We start from the raw sequence: 9,996 nt of genomic DNA, 5'->3' as shown, positions 1-9,996 counted from the left end.
ATTAAAAAAGACACTTACCCCACTCCACCAAAAAAAAAAAAAAAAAAAAAAACAAAAAACCATGCCTATAATCCCAGCACTTTGGGAGGCTGAGATGGAAGGATCATTTGAGGCCAGATGTTTGAGAGCAGCCTGGGCAACATGATAAGATCCTGTTTCTACACAAAATAAAAATTAGCTTGGCATAGTGGCAAGTGCTTATAGTCCCAGCTACTTGGGAGGCTGAAGCAGGAGAATTGCTTGAGCCTAGGAGTTCGAGGTTGCAATGAGCTATGATCACACCACTGCACCATAGCCTAGATGACAGAGCAAGACCCTGTCTCTAAAATAACTAACTAAAATAAAAATAAACTGATTTTAGCAACCCCTAAAAATCCTATTAGTGCCTCCAACTGATATGTAAAGAACTTATAAGCTTACAAATAATTTTCTCCACATTTATTCTCTCTTTTAATCCTTAAGACTGTCCTGTAAAGTACTATTCTTATCTTTCATTTTTTGTGGTTGAGGAAATTGAAGCTCAGATGTCACTGAACCAAACTGGGTTCATTTGCCCATGTGCAATGGAAAGCCAAACACCAAAGCATCAAGTTTTTGCAGTGAGAAAAGTTAATTGCAAGTCAGCTGGAAAGGAGACAGGAAGAAACTCTCAAATCTGTCTCCCTGAGCTTGGGGATGGGTCAGGTTTTATAAACATAGGGTAAGAAGGTGAGAACTGATTGGATCTTTCGATAAGGAGATACCAGGAGGCAGGATCTGACTGGATCCTGCCATGGGGTGATGCCAGGGCTCCATCTTGCTGAATCTTGGATCCCTCCATGAGGTGTCCACCTCTTAATTCAGTCCCTGCTCCTTGATCTGAGCACTTAGGTTCCGCCATTGGCTGCATGCTTGGATCATCTGGTCATGCTCAGGTTACATAATCTTCAACCTGGGGGTCCATGGCAACTGAAAAACAACTCGCAACTTTGTTACATAAAAGTTGGACCAGGCTAGGTGCAGTGGGAGTGGTGGCTCCCGCCTGTAATCTCAGAACTTTGGGAGGCCAAGGCAAATGGATTGCTTGAGCCCAGGAGTTCCAGACTAGCCTGGGCAACATGGCGAAACCCTGTCTCTACAAAAACTGGCCAGGTATGGTGGTGTGCATCTGTAGTCCCAGCTACTTGGGGGGCTGAGGCGGGAGGATCGCTTGAGATGCGAAAGTCGAGGCTGCAGTGAGCAGTGATCGAGCCACTGCACTCCAGCCTGGGCGACAAGTGAGACGCTGTCTCATAAAAAATAAAGTTGGCTAGGTGCAGTGGCTCATGCTTGTAATCCCAGCACTTTGGGAGGCCGAGGTGGGCGGATCATGAGGTCAGGAGATTGAGACCATCCTGGCTAACATGGTGAAACCCCATCTCTACTAAAAAATACAAAAAATTAGCTGGGCGTGGTGGCGGGCGCCTGTAGTCCCAGCTACTTGGGAGGCTGAGGCAAGAGAATGGCGTGAACCCGGGAGGCAGAGGTTGCACTGAGTGGAGATCATACCACTGCACTCCAGCCTGGGCAACAGAGCAAGACTCCATCTCAAAAAAAATAAAAAAATAAAAAAATAAATAAATTAATTAATTAAGTTGGACGAGATTGGTCTGATGTGGTTATACAGAGAGGTTAAGAAAATTACCTAAGGTTACACAGCCAATAGGTGGTGAAGGAGGGATTAAATTCTCATGAATTCTTATCCAGTGAGCCTCTAGATACACTACTAACAGTTCAGAATGCAATCTAAACAGGTCAGCAGCATGCAGAAATGCCCTAGGCCTGAGTGGGCAGCTGAGCTTCCTTCAAGAAGCAAAGACAGTCATCAAATGGAAGGATATAATTTTTCATACACCTCCTTTGCTTTCTAACTTGTAATGCTCTCGGTCCTTTGGTCACACATCTGCTTTCCCCAAGTCCAAAGTTAAAATGATGCAGCTAGGCTGGGCACAGTGGCTCATGCCTGTAATCTCAGCACTTTGGGAGGCCAAGGTGGGTGGATGACCTAAGGTCAGGAGTTCGAGACCAGCCTGACCAATGTGGAGAAACCCCATCTCTACTGAAAATACAAAATTAGCTGGGCATGGTAGCACATGCCTGTAATCCCAGCTACTCAGGAGGCTGAGGCAGGAGTCTTGCTTGAACCAGGAAGCGGAGGTTGCAGTGAGCCGAGATCGTGCCATTGCACTCCAGCCTGGGCAACAAGAGCAAAACTCTGTCTCAAAAAAAAAAAAAAAAAAAAAAAAAATTCTGAAGCTATGGCAGTCCAGCCATGGCTGGGGGCCTATTCTGCAGCTGAGGGGAGACCATGGGGAAAGGTTCTGGCCTAAAGCCTGCAGACCCATCTTCTTTCTAGTCCCAGCTCTCTCATCTGCTAGCCAAGGAGCCAGTGTGCTGTTTGTAGCTTAGTTTTCTCATCTGTAATCTGAGCATCATAACCCCTGCCCTGTGGGCTTCAGGGATAGGAGGATCAGATGAAGTGACTGACAGGGAGGTACTTTGAGGTATGAAATGCTCTTCAATATGTTAGGGGGGAGGATGGAAGTTATCCAAAGAGTCCCCAGGATTGTGGCTCCAGCTTGGCCTGGCAGAGCAGTGCCTCCTTGGGCTGGGGTCAAAGCCAAGTCATCTTTCCACTGTCAGTGCCAGGATCTATATTCCATTTATTGTTCTTGACTACTTTCCTAGCAACCAAAGCTTTGAAAAGGTTCTGCAGAGCATCAGGGACCTTGCCCTTCAGCTCACTGTGGAGAGGGACCAGCTGTACCAAGAGCTTCAGACACAGGACAGCAACATCCAGGCTACCCTGGGCAAGTAAGGGAGCTCGGCCAGGAACTGCAAATTCATAGCCTAAAGCTCAACCTCAGTCTGAGCCTGGTGAAGGCTCTCCTGAGACTCTCAGCCTTTCCCTGGCATCCTGAGTCTGACCCACAAAAGACAGCCTTTACCCAAGATATAATATCCATCCCTCCTTAGGGAACTGCAGTGATGAGGAAGACCTCACTCTTGTACAGTAGATGCATTTCTTTGGGCTGCTATAACAAATTACCACACACTTGGTTTATAGCAACAGAAATTTTCTCACAGTTCTGGAGGCCAGAAGTCCCAAACCAAGGTGTCAGTAGTGCAGGTTTGTTCGGGAGGCTCCAGGAGAGAATCTGCCTCATGCCACTTTCCCAGCTTCCGGTGGCTGTCAGCAATTCTTGGTGTTTTTGGCTTGTAGACCCATCACTCCAGTCTCTGTCTCTGCCTCTGCCTTCACATGGCTTTCTCCTTCTGTGTCTCTGTGTTTTCTTCTTTTCTGTCTTATTAGAAATATTCATTATTGGGGGTGGGTACAGTGGCTCACACCTGTAATCCCAGCAGTTTGGGAGGCTGAGGTAGACAGATCACTTGAGTTTATGAGTTCAAGACCAGCCTGGCCAACAAGGTGAAACCCTGTCTCTACTAAAAATACAAAAATTAGGCTGGGCGCCGTGGCTCACACCTGTAATCCCAGCACTTTGGGAGGCCCAGGAGGGCGGATCACCAGGTCAGGAGATCGAGACTATCCTGGCCAACATTGTGAAACCCCATCTCTACTAAAAATACAAAAATTAGCTGGGTGTGGTGGTGCATGCCTGTCATTCCAGCATTCCAGCTACTCGGGAGGCTGAGGCAGGAGAATCGCTTGAACCCAGGAGGCGGAGGTTGCAGTGAGCCGAGATCGTGCCACTGCACTCCAGCCTGGTGACAGAGTGAGACACTGCCAAAAAAAAAAAATTAGCTGGATGTGGTGGCCGGCGCCTGTAATCCCACCTACTCAGGAGACTGAGGCAGGAGAATTGCTTGACCCCAGGAGGGGGAGGTTGCAGTGAGCCAAGATCGTGCCACTGCACTACTCCAGCCTGGGCAACAGAGCAAGACTCCATCTCCAAAAAGAAGAAATTAAAAAAAAAAAAAAGAAATACTCATTATTGGATTTAGGGTTCTTCTTAATCTAGAATGATCTCCTCTTGAGATTCTCACTTTAATTATATCTGCAAATACCCTTATTCCAAATAAAGTCACATTCTGAGGTTCTAGGTGGACACCTTTTGGGAGTCACAACTTGGTTTGTAACAAGGAGCCGCCAGTTTGATGGGAGAGACCTAACCCCACTCTTGGAGAGTCCTCTAGTCTTAGAGGTGAAATCTGCCCCTACTTTAAGAAGCCCTTGTATGACAGAGAAGACCTTGATTCACAGACTGGTCCTCAGGAGCTTTTAAATTGAGATAGGGCTGGGTGTGGTGGCTCACACCTGTAATCACAGTGGAGGACTGCTTGAGCCCAGGAGTTGGAGACCAGCCTGGGCAACATGGTGAAACCCTATCTCTATTAAAAAAAAAAAGAGACAGGCCCACAAATGTTGATGACAAGGAACGGTCAGCACTGGCAAACATCCAGACCACTATTCTCTACAGAACAATGTGGGGACATTGGTCAGGATTTGGAAGAGTAAGGGCATTCATGTCAGAATTTAGAGGGGTTGGTTCTGCCTTGACAAGGCAAGTGAGGCCAGCCAGACACCTGGTCCTAATCTTTGCATATATATATATTTTTGTGTGTGTGTGTGGGGAGATGGAGTCTTGCTCTGTTGCCCAGGCTGGAGTGCAGTGGCATGATCTCGGTTCACTGCAACCTCTGCCTCCCTGGTTCAAGTGATTCTCCTGCCTCCCAAAGTGCTGAGATTACAGGTGTGAGCCACCACACCCAGCCTTGCCCATCTTTTTTTTTTTTTTTTTTTAATTTTTTTACTTTCCTCAGCTCCCAGATGTGAAAGAACAGGTATCATTGTTGAATACCTTTTTGAAAATGAACCTCCATGTGATCAACAACAAAATGGGACTGTTCTCTAGGATGGGAGGTGTCCCAATATGGGTGGGGAAGCCATCAGGGTTAAACCCCTAGGAAGATCCTTCTGTCAATTCAAGCTAGCTCCCTGAACATTGTTTTCTCCTATCGTACAAGGACAAGGCCATTCAGCTGGGTTCCTTTTCTTTCCACTCTGGCGATTCCTCTCCCCTCCCCTCCCCTTCCCTTTTCTTTCTTTCTTTTTTTTTGAGGCAGGGTCTCTCTCTATCACCCAGGCCGGAGTACAGTGGTGCAATCAGAGCTCACTGTAGCCTTGACCTCCTGGGCTCAAGCAATCCACCTCAGCCTCCCGAGTAGCTGGGACTATAAGTGTGCATCACCACGCCCGGCTAATTTTTTTTTACTTTTCGTAGAGACAAGGTCTCACTATGTTGCCCAGGCTGGTCTCGAACTCCTGAGCTTAAGTGATCCTCCTGCCTCGACCTCCCAAAGTGCTGAGATTACAAGTGTGAGCCACTGTGCCCAATAACTCTGGGGATTTTTTTCCTGACCTGGGAGCCATATAATATCATATCCAAATTGATAATCTGCACCTTCTTCCTTCCTACAAGCTGCAAGAAGCCTCAGCCTGCTTACTGTCTACTTACTCAATCCCTGGGACTCCTCACTCCTTTAGATTGGAAGCTGAGGGAGGGTACCATCTCCTCAGCTCTCCTCACACTTATTTGCCTCCCTGTTCACATCTCCCTAAAGACAACTACATGGTACCTTTTCCTTTGAAGGATTTTACAGTTGATCATTGTGGGGAAAGAGACCCAAGGTTACCAAGTCACTAGTCTGGGGGAAGGTGTGAAAATTTAGGAGACCTAGGAAACTTCTGCCAACCCTGGTCTCTGGAATGAAAGGGTAGCCAGTAGCGTGGTTCCTTCTCCTCTCCTCTTAGTCCTGGCTTGAAGACACCAAGCAGGGCAACTGTTCATGTCCTCCTTGCCTCAGACATGACTGCATTTGAGCGTCTTCCAATTGGTTATTTATTTATTTATTTTTCTTGAGACGGAATCTTGCTCTGTCGCCCAGGCTGGAGTGCAGTGGCGCAATCTCAGCTCACTGCAATCTCTGCCTCCCGGGTTCAAGTGATTCTCCTGGCTCAGCCTCCCAAGTAGCTGGGATTACAGGCACCCGCCACCACACCTGGCTAATTTTTGTATTTTTAGTAAAGAGGGGGTTTCATCATGTTGGTCAGGCTGGTCTCAAACCCCTGACCTCAGGTGATCCGCCCGCCTCGGCCTCCCAAAGTGCTGGGATTACAGGCGTGAGCCACCGTGCCTGGTCCTAATTGGTTATTCTCACCTCTGTATTTCCTCAGCTCCATGCAGGAACAGACTCCTTAAGGAAATATTTCTAGGAGAGCCACAAAGACTAAAGGATCTCAGTCCAAGGAGGTCTTAGTAGGGCTGACTTCCAATCTCCCTTTTCCTATAGTCAGTCCCGTGGAGTTGGGGTTAGAGAAAATTGCAATATTATCAGGGGACCTGTAGTCTCTCTATGGTACCCCAAAAATAGTGAACAAGAAGGCACAGATGTTGTGGTAGGTATGGGATGGGGGTATCTTCTGAGATCCATATCCCACTTTTACATTACCATCCCATTTCTACCATCTGTCCCCATCAATGTGAATACGCAGCTGGAAGACATTGGGATGTCAACAGAATTGATGAAACAGAAGATTTGCTGAATTCAAATTTTAAGAAATTTGGCCAGGCATGGTGGCTCACTCCTGTAATCCCAGCACTTTGGGAGGCCAAGGCAGAAGGATCACGAGGTCATGAGATGGAGACCATCTTGGCCAACATGGTGAAACCCCGTCTGTACTAAAATACAAAAAAAATTAGCCGGGTATGGTGGCACACGCCTGTAGTTCCAGCTACTCGGGAGGCTGAGGCAGGGGAATTGCTTGAACCCAGGAGGTGGAGGTTGCAGTGAGCCAAGATCAGGTCACTGCACTCCAGCCTGGCAACAAAGCGAGACTCCATATCAAAAAAAAAAAAAAAAAAATTTGGGCCAGATGTGGTGGCTCACGCCTGTAATTCCAGCACTTTGGGAGGCCAAGGCAGGTGGATCACCTGAGGCCAGAAGCTCGAGACCAGCCTCGCCAACATAGAGAAACCCTGTCTCTACTAAAAATACAAAAATTAGCCAGGCGTGGTGGCTGCGCGCCTGTAATCCCAGCTACTTGGGAGGCTGAGGCAGGAGAATCACTTGAACCTGGGAGGCGGAGGTTGCAGTGAGCTGAGATCGCGCCACTGCACTCTAGCCTGAGTGACAGCAAGATTCCATCTCAAAAAAAAAAAAAAAAAAAGAAATTTGGTGTATTGATAGACTCTGTGGATTCGACTATTAATATGCGCAAGTTCAGAATCCATCCCTTTGAGAGACAGGGATATGAGCACTGACCTGGGACAGATGTGAGGAAAGAAAAGGGATGACCAGGGCTTGATAGGGTATGATGGGCAATTGAAGCTGGGGGACAGAGTTGGGAGGCACAAGGCAGACTTGCAACTGACTGCAACTTTTTATTTTTATTTTATTTTTTGAGACGGAGTCTCGCTCTGTTGCCCATGCTGGAGTGCAGTTGTATAGTCTCCGGTCACTGCAACCTCTCATTCCAGGTTCAAGCTATTCTCCTGCCTCAGCCTCCCAAGTAGTTGGGATTACAGGCACATGCCACCACGTCCAGCTAATTTTTGTATTTTTAGCAGAGATGGGGTTTCACCATGTTGGCCAGGATGATGTCGATCTCCTGACCTTGTGATCCCCCCACCTCGGCCTCTCAAAGTGCTGAGATTACAGGCGTGAGCCACCACTCCCGGCCAGCCTTTTCTTTTTTTAATAGATGAGGTCTTGCTCTATCACTCAGGCTGGAGTAGCAACATAGCTCTGCAGGCTCAAACTCCTGGGCTCAAGCGATCCTCCTGCCTTAGCCTCTTGGTAGCTAGGATTACACTGCTCCCAGACCTTTTGTTTTATTGATGACTCCTCAGCTGTCCCTGCCTCCTTGACCCCTTGGAGCTTAGCTTCCAAAAAACTATTCACAAGAGAAAAATGGATGGACCACAAGTTCTCTTCTGGTGTTCCCTCATGCCAAGCACTGAGGCCTCTACCCCTTGTGGGTCTGACTGCTGATATTAAGGGGATGATGGACAGGCTAACAGAGTGAGAAACATGGGGTCAAGAGCCCATTCCCAGCTCCAGTTAGACTTGCCATGAAAACAAAACCACACCCCTTCAAGGTTTTCTAGGGCCACCTGGGAAGGTGCTGCATTCTACAAAGAGAAACTCTATCATTTATTAGAGAAGACACAGAAGTTTAGGAAATCCAGTGTTCCCTCCCTCCCTCCCTCTCTCTCTTTCTTTCTGACAGGGTCCTGCTCTGTCACCCAGGCTGCAGTGGCATGATCTCGACTCATTGCAGCCTCAACCTGCCAGGCCCAAGTGATCCTCCTACTTCAACCTCCCGAGTAGCTGGGACTACAGGTGCATACCACCATGCCTGGCTGATTTTTTGTATTTTTTATGGAGGGGTCTCACTATGTTTCCCAGGCTGGTCTTGAACTCCTGACCTCAAGCGATCCGCCCACCTCGGCCTCCCAAAGTGTTAGGATTACAGGCGTGAGCCACCACGCCTGATCCTCGCTCTTTCTGACTCCCCTTTTCTGGTTTGATGCTTCCTGGCTATCCACTTCCAACCTTCCACTTTGGAGCCATTTCCATCTCTTCTTCCCAAGCAACTCTTTTTTTTTTTTGAGACGGAGTCTCGCTCTGTCGCCCAGGCTGGAGTGCAGTGGGCGCTATCTCAGCTCACTGTGGGCTCCGCCTCCTGGGTTCAGGCCATTCTTCTGCCTCAGCCTCCCAAGTAGCTGGGACTACAGGCGCCCACCAACACGCCCAGCTAATTTTTGTATTTTTAGTAGAGACGGGGTTTCACCGTGTTAGCCAGGATGGTCTCCATCTCCTGACCTCGTGATCCACCTGCCTCGGCCTCCCAATGTGCTGGGATTACAGGCATGAGCCACCACGCCTGGCGGCAACCCTTTCTTTATTCCCAGAAAAGCCACATTATGTCCTTCCCTTTCCCAATATTCGCAGGGGAGACCTACTCACTAGGGAATTCACCATGGTCTGACCAGTATGGTGGAGGGAAGAAGTGGTTGCTGATGTGTCCCTCCCGACTCCTTAGGCTCCCTGTAAATCCCATACCCCACAAAGACCCTCCACTATCCCAAAGAAGCTATGAGAACAACGAGCTTATCTAGTCAGTCATAAGCAGTCACTGGATTTCCCATCTGGACAACTATCTCAGTGATACCTAGATCAGCATCCCCCCTGCCTTGTCCTAGGACCTGGCCTAGGATCTCTGTGTCCCCCTGACCCAATACCTCCCCTCAGTCTCCCCTTCCTTCCCTTCCTCTACTGTGGCTCCCAATAGCCTTCCCACCCCAGCAACAGGGCTGTGTGGGAAAGGCCTGCCCCTCAATTCTGAGGCTCCGGGCTGTTCCTAGAGCTTGCCTGGGGCTGTTAGGGATAAAGGCAATGCCCACCTTCCCTACTTTTCTCCAGAATAAAACAAAAATAATAGAATTTGAGATGACTGCATATCACCTTGGAATCCAAATGGCTGCCAAAGTCTGAGGACCTGAAATCTATGTAAAGCCTGAACAGTTTGCTCCTCCAGGGCCTCCAGGAGGCCCAGGATGAGATGGGTCTTCCACTTTCTTGGTGGAGGTCACCATTCCCCTTTCCTCAGCCCGTCACAGCTCCTTCCCTTTTCCTCTATTCTCTAGATAATGGAAACTTCTGAAGACCAGATATAGCTCAGCTGCCCCATTGGCTTTATGCATTGGCCATGATTCTGGTGACAGGCCCCAAAGGACCTTCTCTCTGTGCCTTCCTTCATCCTCCCAGCATTCATACCTGAGCGCCTCCTCTGCTCCCCAGAGTGAGCAAATTTCCCTGCTTCTCCCTCCTAGGCCCCTCTCCCCATGCCCATCTGTCATCTCTCCTTTTCATTCTCTGCATCCAGTCCAGCCCCATCTTCTTCCTCATCTCTCTGATTCTGTCTCTCCTCGCCTTTGTTCTTGCTCCTGT

Source organism: Pongo abelii, chromosome 8 (assembly GCF_028885655.2).
Source record: "Pongo abelii isolate AG06213 chromosome 8, NHGRI_mPonAbe1-v2.0_pri, whole genome shotgun sequence".
NCBI lineage: Eukaryota > Metazoa > Chordata > Mammalia > Primates > Hominidae > Pongo > Pongo abelii.
Note: the sequence above shows the minus strand (reverse complement) of the source record.